The following is a 12852-nucleotide window of genomic DNA, read 5'->3' as shown; positions in this document are numbered from 1 at the left end:
AGTTGCCTGCCCACACACCCTAAATACAAATTCACATATTTTCCCACTCTTTTGTATTGGGTCTGTTACATTGTCGGCCTGCAGGCAATGACTTCCTTGGCTTTTAATTCATCTCTTTATGGTGCTTAGGGGGAAGAAATAGTTGTTTTATATGCAAGTGCCAAAACAATACTAATAGATGCTCAGGGTCCTTTTTGGGATGTTGGTGAAAAGCTTCTTGTGATTGACAGGAGCATTCTGAGGCAGTTAGGAGACAGTTAGGAGAGGCAGTTAGAGGATGGGGAGTTAAGATTAGGGTGAGAGAGAAAAGGACACTGGAAGAGAGTCTTCGCAGTTTATAGTCTGGAAATGTATATTGTTTGTTGTTATTATTAGCATGCCATGGGGATTATTGGTTAATAAGATAATGTACAGTTAAATAATATCCACAAGATTTTACCTAAATTGGATTTGCCTCTTTCACGTGTGATTGCTGAACCCCTTTAATTATTTCTAGTACCAGGGAATACATTCCTCTTTATCCCGCCCCTCCTTTATATCGTCCTTCCTCAATTTATCCGCTGTGCTGGGGGCACTGCTATTCTTTCGCTCCGTAGTTTTATTTAAGCACTTGTGGGTTTTGTATCCCTTTGTATTTAACTGGTTCGCAGACATCCCAACAGAATTTTAGCCAGAGTCATGTTGACTTATTCCATCGGGGTCTTTACAGGTCGCCAAATAAAAATAAAAATAAAAATGGGAAGGGAGGAATTATCATTTGCATTTCCTTACCACAGAAAGGTCGTGACACCATCTAAGTCAAGTGCCTACAATAAGTATGTTGCTTCCTAAACGATACAAACCCATACTTCTTTCTAAACCTATGGATGCACAAACAATCCCAAGGTCTCTGGGTAACATCCACTCAGTTTCTAATCCCTATGGGCTCTTTCCCCCAAAAAAACACCACAACTTCCCACATCCCAGGCACATAAACACACTCTCTCTTCTCCCTTTCCTGCCCCACAATAATCTATGATCTGAGGTAATGCTCTGCCACCCGCAATCCCATTTCTCCCCCTTCCTGTGCCCTCAGTAGAGCTGGAAATCATGAGCTTTGACCTTTTTCCTTATTTTAATACATTTATATCTGATCTTTTTCTGCAAGGAACTTGAGGTGGCATACCCATTTCCCCATTTTAGCCTCTCTTGACAACACTGTGGGGTAGGTTAGGATAAAACATAGTAGGCCCCGTGCGGTTTTGAACCCTGGTCTCCCAGGTCCTGGTCCGAAACTCTGGCTCTTAAACCCAGTAGAAGTACAAACTGGAGAATTGTTTGCGTCCTCCCTTGCTAGAGTTCTATGCCTAATATGAGAGAGAATTATTTGAAGTATTCCTTTTAAAGCCTGTACAATCCAGAGGGATCCAAAACCCAGAGATGATATTAGATCTTTGATTTTAAATGAGATAAACACTTTATAAGGATTTTCCTTTTTTTATCGGTCTGTGAGTGCTGCATTCAATTAGAAATGTTAGGCTTGAAAGTTGCTTAAACAGATTAAGAGCTAAGAGCAAGCAGACAGCTTCCTCATATAAAATTGATACCATCTTCCCAAAGCGCTGGAGGGGGGGGGTTTCCCCCCTAATAGGGCACATGAGGCACGATGCTATCAAAATCAAACACTTAATTCTCTTCCAATTTCAGAGAGAGGGAAGCATTTACTGAACAGCATCATTGAAAACAATGGCATTTCAATGTGCTTCTTCACTGCGTCTGAATGGTGCCCATTGCATTTCTAATAATAATAATAATAATAATAATAATAATAATAATAATAATAATTTATTTATTTATTTATATGCCACCCATAACTGACTGGGTTACCCCAACCACTCTGGGCGGCTTCCAACAAATTAAAATGCAATACAACAGCAAAATTTTAAAAGGAAAGCATCATAACCAGACCCTGGAGAGGCCTGTCAGGAGTAAACATGGACCATTGGTATCAGATAGTATGTGGAAACAGCCTTACTAGAAAAACTAACCAATAAACTAAAACTGACACGGGGACAAATAGAAGATGCCTTCACCCCAGTATGGCTCCCCTTTACCACATACACAACCCAACAAGACAACAAGAATCGGCCAACAGCATATGAATCAATATGGCTAACCTGACCCCAAAATCCACACTCACACACATAAACACATCTCACTACAGCCAGCCAAAGACAACCAACCACCCCCTAGGCCACCCCCCAACCTCTCTCCCCACCAAGGAAATATAAGAAGCAAATAGAAAGGGAACCCACACAAGTGATGCTGACACAAAACCCCACACATACACTTAGTAGAATAATATTGCATGCAACACTAATGTCTCACAACTCATGGAACCGATCTGTAGAAAACACAACTTGAAAAAAGAGACAACACAGTATTTTTGTAAACTAAGAAGTATTTAATAAAATTTAAATTAATAAAATTGAAACTGTTCTTAACCTGAAGCACCACTTTAGCTAATGGGACCTGCTGCCACGCCACCGCCGTGCGATTTCTGTTCTCATCCTGAAGCAAAGTTCTTAACCTGAGGTACTATTTCTGGGTTAGCAGAATCTGTAACCTGAGGCCTCTGTAACCTGAAGCGTCTGTAACCCGAGGTTCCACTGTAATATTATACATTCACACCATCATTATCCTCCTTAGAGCCTATCAACTTCCTTCCCTCCCGCCTCATGGCTTTTGAAATTGACCTTTATATCATTGCACGTTATACGTTTTCCAGTTCTAATTACACTCATTACAGAATGGCTCAAAATTTAAATAAAGATAGAAAGAGAGAAAATTTCTCATTACAAGTCTTCAAACAACCCTGCTGGTGATGTCAATCGCTTACAATAATCTCTCAGATATCGTATAAATTTACTCCAATCCTTTTAGAATACTTGATCGTGCTGCATTCGGATTTTTCCTGTCAGCTTCGCCAGTTCTGCAAAGTCCATCATCTTCATTTGCCGCTCTTCTTTCGTTGGTTCCATTGCATTTGTTGAGCTGGTTGCACGTTACTTAGAGACCGTTGTAATTATGTGGTATATCAATTTATGAAGTGAATAAATAAAAGTAGTGCCTTTAATCGAGTGCAGAAGGAGCCCAGAAGGCAGTGCAAATCCAATAGCAACCAGGTGGTGCACAGATAATGTTCACGCTGCATGTTTTTCCTAACAAGCACCAAACATTTGTCATTTATTTTTAGGGGACCACCTCCGCAGTGACTTAAGTTGTATGCAAAGGCTTGGAAAAAGCATCTGTTTGTACAGGAAGGTAAGTCGAGTGTTGCAGCATTTTTTCTCATGAAGAAAGACAGCCCTAATCCAGGTTTTAAAGATTAACTGTAATAACAAATGGATTACAGGATTACGCTAGAGATATGCTTCCCTATACACATAGAAATGTAAAGCCGTCATGGTGCAATTGGCATGACTGCCAGTAGGTAGTCACACCAACACCATAATGACAGAATAGCTGGCAGGTGAACAAGGAAGCAGCCCAGGTGGCAGGCAGACCAGGTGAAAAGTAAAAATATAAAAAGAAAAAAGGAGAAAGGGGAAAAACGAAAAACGAAAATTAATAAACGAAAAAGAATTAGTCAAGTGCACAAAATTGTTCAAAGGATACAAACAGTAATTTGAATATACTATACACCAGGTTCTCAGAAAGAAATTATATTTGTAATCCTTTTCTTTCTTTCTTTCTTTCTTTCTTTCTTTCTTTCTTTCTTTCTTTCTTTCTTTCTTTGCAGTCACTTTCTTTCTGTTCCGGAAAACTAGTTTGAATCCCTGCTATATTAGTTGACTTCCCTCTATCTCTTTACGGCTTCAGCGCTTTTCTTAAGTGACAAATATTCTGCATTCATTTATTAAAATCAGGTTCCCCCCTCCATATATATGTGAGATAAATCTAAGCACAACCAAATATTGGTTTTGGAACAATATTTTGTCGGGTAGTTTTTAAAGCAATCCCATTCCTTTTTGTACCTTGTCACCTGAGGGGTCTCTTATTAGTTCTGTCCTTTTGGCTAGTTCGAGGTACTGGCACAACTTTAATTGCCACTCGACAGGCCAGGTGAACTGTTTAGTGGAAGTGGGAGGTGCTTCGGAGAGCGGCTGGGCAAACTCGTCACTGGAGCACTTCCCCCCATTAAACACAGCTATAGCAGGTTTGGCAAGCGACTCTCAGAAGCAGCTCCCCACTCTTTTAAAGAGGTTAGGATGAGCTGCGAGGGAAGGGTCTTGAGGGGATAGATAAGGAAGTGGGTGCACTGTAAAGGGAAGAGGGGTTGGCCAAGTGTGGGGAAAGGGGAGAAGATTGCAAAGGAGTTGGCATTTAGCCAGTGGCAAAGGAAGCCGCTTGGCCACCTGGAGCGGCAAACCCGGGGGCACTCAGGGACGGGGTGTTGCTCCTTAGCACGTATGTGCGCTATGGAGCGGTAGTGCCGGCAAACTGCGAGCAAGCCTCCGCAACTTGCTCGCAAACCTGCTCAGCGCACTCTTTCCTTTTTACGGCTGGGGCGAAGGCGAGGGGTGGGCCAGGGAGGCTGATGCCCCTCCCTGCCCCTCGCCTCCACCCCAGCCGGAAAAAGGAAAGCGTGCACCAAGCAGGTTTGCAAGCAAGCCGTTGGCGCACGCTTTTTTACCAGGGGGCGGGGCTCGGCTTGGGCGTCGCGGGGGGCGCCGAGTGTCACCCCCTCCAGGGTGGCAACCAGGGTGGACCGCCCCCCAACTCCCCCCTTGCTACGCCCCTGCATTTAGCTGGGGCTGGCAGCTAGAGTGACCAAGGGTAGCAACCCCCAGTTAGTAATTCTAAAGTATTGTTATAATCATCATTTATGGGGTGCTTCTAGGTCTCCCAAGTGTTTTGAATGTCAGTAAAAAGAACCACCCAGAGACACCATGAAGTCCTAGAGCAGGGGTCAGCAAACTTTTTCAGCAGGGGGCCGGTCCACTGTCCCTCAGACCTTGGGGGAGCGGACTATATTTTTTTTTGGGGGGGGTGGAATGAACGAATTCCTATGCCCCACAAATAACCCAGAGATGCATTTTAAATAAAAGCACACATTCTACTCATGTAAAAACACCAGCCACAGGCCCCACAAATAACCCAGAGATACATTTTAAATAAAAGGACACATTCTACTCATGTAAAAACACGCTGATTCCTGGACTGTCCGCTGCCCGGATTTAGAAGCCAATTGGGCCAGATCTGGCCCCCAGGCCTTCATTTGCCTACCCATGTCCTAGAGAGTCAGCCAAATGGTTCTGTGCACTGGAGTTCAGTCCTTAAAATAAGCTAGGCATCTGCACAAAATGTGATGGCAATACTTTCATAGCATACTCACAACTCAAAGGGTGTACCGCAAGATACATACTAATAATTCCAGTGGGATTTAAGCAGCCTCTGGGCAGGTTTGCAGCTCAAATCTGCTGATACCTAAATTCACTTATGTTCTTCATATAATTCGTATGACTGTAACCCTATACAAATAGGACTCCTCCTCATCCAAAATCTTGGCAATTCTGATAAATAATATTACTTCATATGCCTATTGATGTCTATTTGACATTTTGATTGTGTTGATCATAGAATTCTTGAATTCCATGTTAAACTGTCCCATTCAATTTCCCTCCAGATTTACAAGGCAATCAGCAGTCAAGCAACTCCTTGATATCACAAGCACTTTTTGCTCGGTGTTTTGAGAGTTGGGAACAGATTTTCAAGATATATTAGCAAAATACATGGTAAGTAACTTTGCCAACTTCTCTTACTGTTGCAATAAAGAAAACAGCTACACGAGAAATCAAGTTTAAATATAATTGTTTCAGTAAAATAACTTTTTCTGCAGCAGAAACATTCTGAGTTTAATATTTGTACAGCTTATCCAAAAAGACTTGTCACTGTAGTAAAATATTAACTAGATAGTATCAATCATTGCTTTCTACTGCGTCATCACATTAGACAGATACCTTCCAAGAGCAGAGGGAAACAAACATACACTTTTAAATACTTTAACTCTTCTCCTGGATCTTCTAAAGCTACTTTAGGTAAAATAACCTTATTGTATTCACTCCTGCAAAAGTTAATTGGAATGATTTCCACAAGAGGCTACCGGGGCTTTGAATCAGTATTGGCAATGGAGTGTGAAACTAATCTTACTATAGAGTAAAATTGTAAGGCTGTTGTCACGCTACAGTTTGCACGGTCACCAGTTAGGCGACCGCGGCAACTCCAGTGTGACCACAAAACAGCAAGCAAGGAGAGCAGGCAGCCGAGGCAAGCTGTTTAAAGGAGGGTGGGCAGTGTTTCAGAGAGTGGTTTGCCAAGCCCCTTTAAAAGGGTTTGGGGAGAGCTGGGAGGGAATAGCCAGGGTAGGTGAGTTGTGCAGTGAGCGGGTTGGTTCAAGTGTTATGGGAGGCTGGGTTGGCCAGAGGAGGGGAGCAGCCCCGTGTGTGTTTGGAAAACCTTAGTGGTTTATTTGTTTCTTAAAACGGACACACTGCCTGATTGTAAAAAGAAAAATCAAAACGGTTTACAAAAGAAGATAAAGCAGTAAAATTATCTTCCTTTTTTTAAAATCATATTTATTGATTTTCCAATATATATTTCCAATTACCAATCAAATTACAATCCAAAATAATTATACATTCCAATTATAACAATTCCAATTATGCCAAAAAATTTAATTTGTGAGTTCCCCATGTCTCGGACTCCGGAGCGCTTTTCTAATCTCTTCCAGTTGCATTCAAAACCCAGTATCTTCACAACCTCTGATAAATGCCAGCAAGCAGACACGATTATAATAAATAATGTCTCTGTATGGATAAAGCAGTAAAATTATCAATGAGAAAAATAAACAACAATAACTGTGTATGTAATTGCGAATTGGATTCTGTTATATTATTATTTTCTATTAATTATTAAATAATTAATATTGCATTAACACACACATTACTTTCATATAGGGAGAAATGGGCTCCTGCGCCATTACTATGGAGCTAGAAAAGGGTGGTTTCAGCAGAGGTTGCTTGTATGGCATAGCTTCCCAGATATAACAGATATGTGAAAGAAAGGTGGTCAGATCTGAAAGAGCAGGAGAGGTCCGACACCTTTAATCACTGTGTGGGATATCGAAATTCACTCTTTCCACGCTTGGTAAAGGTGTACGGGCCCCCACTTTGACTTATCTGTTATTCCCGGAATGCTACGTAATTTTGGTTTCTACTATGCTATATGGTTAGACTGAGTTTCCTGTGAATATGTATTTGGTAAAGAATGGGAATCCATTGTTGTTGAAGTTCTGCAAATGCTGGGGGATTGCATAGCTATTCTTACACGTGAAGTCTTAAATTGCCATGTTACAACAATAACAGTTCATCAGTCACTAACTGGCACTGAAAGGAATTGCTGAAATAAGAACCATATGCTTATAGGGGGGCAGATAAGCCCTTCTCACGTCCTACTGCTACTCGCAGATTAAAGATTAGGAAACTAGATTTGACTGAAATTGAGTGTCTTGCTGCATTGGAATAATTTTTTTAAAAAAAAAGACTGTCAGTGCATTGGAAGCAGGAAACGGGCTAGGAAGGCAGCTGGACCTTTGGATCATAAGGGAGTCAAAGGTGTGCTAAAGAAGGAAAAGGAGATTGCAGAGAAGCTGACAGAATGCTTTGTATGTCTCTTCGCTGTGGAAGATGCAAGGCAGTTCTCTGTGTGCCCAAATGAGGGGATTGGTAAAAGTGAAGTTGAAAAGAAAGTCAATAAGGTTTGGGAATTCCTGAAAATCACAGTAGTAGAAACTCAGCTAAAATGTGCTCCTTGCATTTCTTTTTTTGCACAATCTCTGCTTTCTTTGGTCAATGTATGTTCTCATTGGGGATAAGTGACCATTTTCTGAAGAAATGCTCCTTGCCTCCAGTAAGTTTCTTTGACTCTGCTCATTAACCACGCTGGCATCCTCTTGGTTGTTGCACTCCGGTCCTGCTTGTGAGTAGCCTCCAAGCATTTGGTTGATTGCTGCGAAAAGAGGGTGCTGAACTAGATGGACCACCGGCCTGATCCAGCAGCACTTTTTTCTGTTATCATTGCGCATCCTTAGAGCATTCCTGAGATCCAACAAGGGACAGCAATACGAATGCAAAAAATCAAATGTTAGAAGCCTTTGCAAAAGAGAAAACATAACACCAACCTCTGCAGTCTTTTAGATCATTTTGAAATCTGCATTATCTCAACAGAGAGCTGAAGGAACTAATATTAGTAACCCTTTATAATAGTGAATTTTGTGATACTTGGCAGTACAAACAGATAATTACTTCTATGCACTAACGGTAGAGAGGTGAGATGGAAGGGAGAGACCTAGGAATTTTCATGCATCTCAGTGTTATTTAATCATTTATTTGTTTTGTGAAGGTAAATTGCCCTAACCTCATGGGAATGTTTTTTTGTTTTGCTATTAATTCGTAGAAGTGCTCAGGTGACCTCTAGTGGCCACGTGACAACATTGCGGAGAAAGCGCACAATTCTAAAATATAACTTGAATATAGTGGGCTTACTACTTTTAAGAGCAGCAGCAGATAAAATGGAGCTACTAAGCAGTCTGTGTTTGAAAATGGGTATATTTTAAAACAAATGTCCACTTAATTTGTATATTAACCAAACTATGCAGTGTGGGTTATTCCTGCTCAGTGTTCCCTCTGTTTCAACCCCATGTTGTTTGCATCCGTCTGTCTGGAGAGACAAGGGAGTGCACCTTCGGGGGGGGGGGAGAAATCACATCTGTTTTAGCAGCACCAAAGTGACCTTCCCGGGATGCAAACCTGGGCAGTGTGTATGGAGGTCTTGGGCTGCTCAGATGACAAGACCCCCGCCTCTCAACCTCACTGATTTGGTCCAAAAGAAAGCTTGGCTGCAAGAATGGCCAGAAGAAGGTATATGATGATGGGAATTGTAGTCGATTCATGGTTGGTTGTTGTATTTAACATGTTATACTACTTCTCCCGCTGGCTTTATATAGCAGGAGGGTTGTACTGGATTTTTAATACTTTGGAAATAAAATACTAAAAGGCATTATTACACAGTGTTGATAAATGCTTAGTAAACAAATGCATTTTAAATCTTACTTGGTTCTCATTTTAACATTGGGTTTTACTGTTGCGTTTTATTTTTTACTCTACCTGTAGCTTTTTGTTTTGAGCCGTGAGCTGCTGTGAATTTAGGCCTGAAAATTAGGACAGAAATCTTTTGAATAAAACCTAGACACTTGGTGGAAACAAGGAATTAATTCAGTACAGTATAAGGTTTCTAAATATCTTATATAGTGGTACCTCGGGTTAAGAACTGAATTCGTTCTGGAGGTCTTAACCTGAAACTGTTCTTAACCTGAAGCACCACATTTAGCTAATGGGGCCTGCCACTGCACTGCCAGAGCACGATTTCTGTTCTTATCCTGAAGCAAAGTTCTTAACCTGAAGCGCTATTTCTGGGTTAGCGGAGTCTGTAACCTGAAGCGTCTGTAATCTGAAGTACCACTGTAATCGGTTCACTGACTTATTTTTCAGGAAACATTGCTATACAAAACCATGGCCAGTATTATTATTATTCCTATTTACTGTAATAATTGAAATGAAAACTTTATCCTGGGTAGATGGCGTTTGATCAGAAACACAGTGATGCTGCAATTTCTACACTTCAAGTTCAAGTGGATGATGTGAAAAATGTCATGAGTCAGAATATTGAAAAAGTTTTGGACAGAGAAGAACGGCTGAGTGAGCTGGCTGATCGAAGCGATGATCTCCAAACAGCGGTGATTCTACATTCATTTACTTTTTGCAGAATATTTTTCAGTAGAATGGCTTTAAGCCGACTCTTTTAAGGATCGGCATCAGGATCTGAGGGTTGTATTATATTAACTACATCAGCTAAAGGATGTACGATTCTGCAATGTACCTTCCTCCCCATCTCTCCCTGCACTCTCTTGTGGGGGGGGAACGCCCATAAGATTTAGGGGCACAGAGAGGGGTATGCTCCATTGTTGTTGTTGTTCAGTCGTTCAGTCGTCTCCGACTCTTCGTGACCCCATGGACCAGAGCACGCCAGGCACGCCTATCATTCACTGCCTCTCGCAGTTTGGCCAAACTCATGTTAGTAGCTTCGAGAACACTGTCCAACCATCTCATCCTCTGTCGTCCCCTTCTCCTTGTGCCCTCCATCTTTCCCAACATCAGGGTCTTTTCTAGGGAGTCTTCTCTTCTCATGAGGTGGCCAAAGTACTGGAGCCTCAACTTCAGGATCTGTCCTTCTAGTGAGCACTCAGGGCTGATTTCTTTGAGAATGGATAGGTTTGATCTTCTTGCAGTCCATGGGACTCTCAAGAGTCTCCTCCAGCACCATAATTCAAAAGCATCAATTCTTCGGCGATCAGCCTTCTTGATGGTCCAGCTCTCACTTCCGTACATTACTACTGGGAAGACCATAGCTTTAACTATACGGACCTTTGTCGGCAAGGTGATGTCTTTGCTTTTTAAGATGCTGTCTAGGTTTGTCATTGCTTTTCTCCCAAGAAGCAGGCGTCTTCTAATTTTGTGACTGCTGTCACCATCTGCAGTGATCATGGAACCCAAGAAAGTGAAATCTCTCACTGCCTCCATTTCTTCCCCTTCTATTTGCCAGGAGGTGATGGGACCAGTGGCCATGATCTTAGTTTTTTTGATGTTGAGCTTCAGACCATATCTTGCGCTTTCCTCTTTCACCCTCATTAAAAGGTTCTTTAATTCCTCCTCACTTTCTGCTATCAAGGTAGTATCATCAGCATATCTGAGGTTGATATTTTTTCCGGCAATCTTAATTCCGGTTTGGGGTTCATCCAGTCCAGCCTTTCGCATGATGAATTCTGCATATAAGTTAAATAAGCAGGGAGACAATATACAGCCTTGTCGTACTCCTTTCCCAATTTTGAACCAATCAGTTGTTCCATATCCAGTTCTAACTGTAGCTTCTTGTCCCCCATAGAGATTTCTCAGGAGACAAATGAGGTGATCCGGCACTCCCATTTCTTTAAGAACTTGCCATAGTTTGCACAAGTGTAAATCCTTGGACTGATGGAACAAGTTCGTTGGATCCACAGGGAAGCCATGTGGTCCATTTGCCAGCAATGCATTAAGTTGCTTACTTTGGGGGCTCATCACAAATTACTCCTCCAAGACAAAGTCGTTAGTGATCAGGGCCTTTGAAGAAACAGTTTTAAATGTTTAACTATCAATTCATGCTAATTAAGCAGCTTCAACTACACTGAATTCCAAGAGGAGAAATATTCTAGGCTCATTTTGTGATTCTCCCTCCCACCAGCTCTCAAAATACTCAGACAGCCTGATGGGGAAAAAAGCTAACAGCTTTATCCTAATCGTGCCTGCTCATAAATCCTATTTAATTCAACAGGGCTTATTCACTTAAGTAGGGTTCAGATTACAGCTTAAGTGTGTTAAAACACAATTCTTTGAATTGCATCCGTTTTATAAACAATACAAGCTAAGACTTAAATTACCAACTGTTGGGGTAATTTGTAAGTTACACAAAGCTACATCCCCATTTCTAAAGCAGCCACTTTCATCCATTTGATGTGTTGCCCTGCTTATTAACTTGCGCCTTTCTCCATTTGCTTTCAGGCTCACGGTTTCCAAAAAACGTCTACAAAGATTTCAAGGAAGATGTGGTGGAAAAACACTAAAATGATCATAATTATTGTTAGCATTGTCCTCGTCATAGTAGTGTTCATCGTCCTTTTAGCCACAGGCACCATTCCAACATAAGGATCCTTTTAAGCATTCTCAAAACGATGCCCTGGCATTCTATAAAGAGTTCTAGATTGAAAGGCACAAGTATTTTTGTTTAGTTTTCAATCTTCAAATAAGTACAGTTAACAGCTACAAATTGCTTTTACATACTAGCGCTTGCCGCTGGCTGGCTGGCAAGCAAGCAAGCAGGGATGGGGAACCTGTAGCCCTTCAGATTGCTGGATAACAAACCACATTATCCACAACCCTTTGCCAGACTGGCTGGGGCTGCCAGGAATTGGGAGTCCAACAAGGTCCGGAGGATCACAGATTTCCCAGCCCTGCAATAAAGGAATGAGCTAACTCCCCATTTTAAATATTTCACATCATAAAAAGCGACAAGGTAATAGATATACCTATTAAGAACCCTCAAACAAAACCCTGAACCAAATTCTCAATGGTGCAGGAGTAGAAATACTTTCAATTTCTAAGCCAACTTGTTGAATCTACTTCCTATTCTGCACACTTATATGCTTAAGGCCCACATTCTACAAATACTGGTGTTTAAGGGTTAAATAACAACAATCTGATACCAAGTAGGAAAAGTTCTTTATTAAAAGGGGGGAAGTCGTGCTATAGGCAAGAGAAGGCTTCAGAACTCTAGACCACAATGTCTTGCCCAAAGGTTTTTGGCTTGTTTTCACACGATTCTTCACTGCAGTTCAGTTTCATGTTTATTAAGCAACAGCCTGATAAGAAATCGAGCCCTAGTGCAGGTGTGTCTACTCATTCCTATAACTGGAGCCTCTCTAGCTGAAAAACTATTAGTAGCTGGACTTCAGTCAATAGCTATATGTCCATACACGTGTGACTGCAATGTACTGAGCCCCAGCATTTTATATGTAAGAATTTTGGGGAAGAGCAATGAGAAAGATGCTGGGGCTTGGAGCCAGCCACTGATGGCACCATGTAGACAGACCCTGAATCAGCACCTCCTTAGAGCCATGAGAACTTGTTGAGAAGAACGGATTGTGCAATACAAGCCATGGGA

General features: G+C 41.6%; 1 long non-coding RNA gene across 1 annotated transcript; it reads left to right on the top strand.

The window, feature by feature from the left end:
- The first annotated feature begins 3232 nt into the window (after positions 1–3232).
- On the top strand, positions 3233–11775 carry LOC117053216. Its single transcript, XR_004427366.1, has 4 exons — positions 3233–3303; positions 5669–5777; positions 9677–9835; positions 11694–11775. It is a non-coding gene; the product is annotated as an uncharacterized LOC117053216 (long non-coding RNA).
- Positions 11776–12852: the final 1077 nt, after the last annotated feature.

Source organism: Lacerta agilis, chromosome 9, assembly GCF_009819535.1.
Source record: "Lacerta agilis isolate rLacAgi1 chromosome 9, rLacAgi1.pri, whole genome shotgun sequence".
NCBI lineage: Eukaryota > Metazoa > Chordata > Lepidosauria > Squamata > Lacertidae > Lacerta > Lacerta agilis.
Note: the sequence above shows the minus strand (reverse complement) of the source record. Positions and strands in the feature narration are given on the sequence as shown.